Source organism: Octopus bimaculoides, chromosome 7 (assembly GCF_001194135.2).
Source record: "Octopus bimaculoides isolate UCB-OBI-ISO-001 chromosome 7, ASM119413v2, whole genome shotgun sequence".
Taxonomy (NCBI): Eukaryota; Metazoa; Mollusca; class Cephalopoda; order Octopoda; family Octopodidae; genus Octopus; species Octopus bimaculoides.
In genome coordinates, this window is record NC_068987.1 from 101,392,482 (window position 1) to 101,394,900 (window position 2,419).

A 2,419-nucleotide genomic window follows, 5' to 3' on the forward strand; every position below is an offset into this window, starting at 1 on the left:
TATATATATATATATATATATATTTATACACACACACACACACACATACACACACACACACACATATATATATATATACCTACATACATACATGCATAGATGCTTACACATATGCATTCACGCATACATGCATGCATACATACATACGTACATACATACATACATACATACATACATACATACATACGTACATACATACATGCGTGCATGCACACAAATGAACACACAAACACATAGATATTGAAAGAGATAGAGTGAGAGAAAGAGAGATGGATACATGGACGGACATGTACTTTGAAGTGAAAACAGGTATATAGGGCATCATTTGGATAGGTATATGACTCAGAGAAGATCATGATTCGGAATTTATTTGATAAGTTCGACGTTGTTTCGAAATCTGTAGCTAAATTCTAGCAGAGCAAGACGATTTTTTCAACAGGTAAATCCTGGTCTTTTCACGGGGTTATTTTTCACTTTTTAAGTTTGGTACACTTTTAGTAGTGAAAGAAATAAAAAAAATCTCATTCCACTTTCCCTGCCAAGCTAATATAGCGATATCAGCGAAAACCCCAGCTTGCTATTGCTGCAATTCTTTAACTACAGGTCAATTCTGATCAATCATATCGAACTTCAGAGGAATTCCAACTGTAATTCCAGTTAGAGTGTATGCAGCGCTATAATATGCAATATGTTTTTGCATTTTAGAAGTTGCTATAATGTTATTCGAAGAACAGATGACTGTTATTTCCAGCAGTTCGAGCGTCCACACTTAAGCTTCTTCATTAGATCATTCATTTCAATGAAAATGACGTATGGTGGCTTTGCCTAAACCATACGGTGTATATATTCACATGTATGCATATATATATATATATATATATATATATATATATATATATATACTCTACTCGCTTGAAACAAATTCACACACAGAAAATTCTTTAACCCTTGATTCTAACTTGTTGCTTGTCTCATGATATTTTTCCTTCTAGCAGAATATCCCTGTCTAAATATTAATTCTCGGTATAAATACTGCCTCTGATGCTAATAGGTATGTTATTAGTACTGTTGACGATCTCACGTCTTCAGATAGGTATCAGCAGGTCGGTCTGCTTTTGAGTTAGGGCACAAGGTTTGTGGTGGGGTTAAACAATGTATAGGATATGCTGTCGGCCATTTCGCAAGTGATGTCTTATTTTTGTCAAGCACCCCTTTTATATATTGTCCAGTGAGTCGTAGTATATCTCGCTTTTCTCCAGTCCCGCGTAGAGGGCTTTCCAAAAACTGCAAAACAAGAAGTAGCGGGGTTCCTTCACTTTTGGTGAATCTGCATACAAATAAAACCATTGGAGATATTACAGTGCCGATTCCATGGCCAAGACACTTTTCAAATTGTCGTTTCCAAATACCTCAGTATTTTACCGTCAGCTTCTATAATGCTGTGATCCCCTTGCATGACATGAGGAATTCACATTACTACCAAACAACAGAGAATGAGTCCATCAAGCACCACAGAGTGCTTTATAGTTATTTGAAGCTGTTCCTGGTTCTTAGATGTGATTATTGTTGTTTGCTTATTTGTGTGTATGCGTGTGTGCTTATGTGTGTGTGTGTGGCGTGAAGGTGCGTATGTGTGTGTAGATCAACAATCTACTGCAATGGCAAGCTTATTATCACAGTTATCCACTGCCAGGTGGTTGTTTCTTAGGTCACGGGTTATACCACCGTATTATATATCAATCTCTGCCGTAACTATTCACCCGAACTGAACGTTTCACAACATAGCAACAGAACGAATTAACAAATAGTTGGGAAAACGAGCAATTAACTGCCAGAAATGTGTTGTTGATTTAATACTGCAATTTAACAGATGTTGAATCCTGGGAGGATTAAGATTCCGGTATGATGAAACTCCAGCAGAAAACGGACAAAAATAAATGAACAATAACTTTAATAATGAGTAACCCGATCTTGTCAAGAATTGTGAAGTGATATATTTCTATACAAACGAAATTCATAAGAGTTTTAGATAAATATCATAACCCTTTGGCATTCTAACGTCTTCCTGCCGGTCAGAAATTGACACAAATCAATTTTCCAGAGGGAAGATATTGTGTATTCTATATTCTCAAATTACATCAATGCACATAATCAAATATATAAATTTGTTGATGAAAAAAGATGCTCAAGGATATATATATGTATGTATGTATGTATGTATGTATGTATGTATGTATGTATGTATGTATGTACGTACGTATGTATGTATGTGTGTATGTATGTATGTATGTATGTATGTATGCATGCATGTATGTACGTATGTATGTAGTTATGTATATATGTATTATTTACACACAAACACAAACACACACACGTATACATATATATATATATAAATATATATATATATATATATATA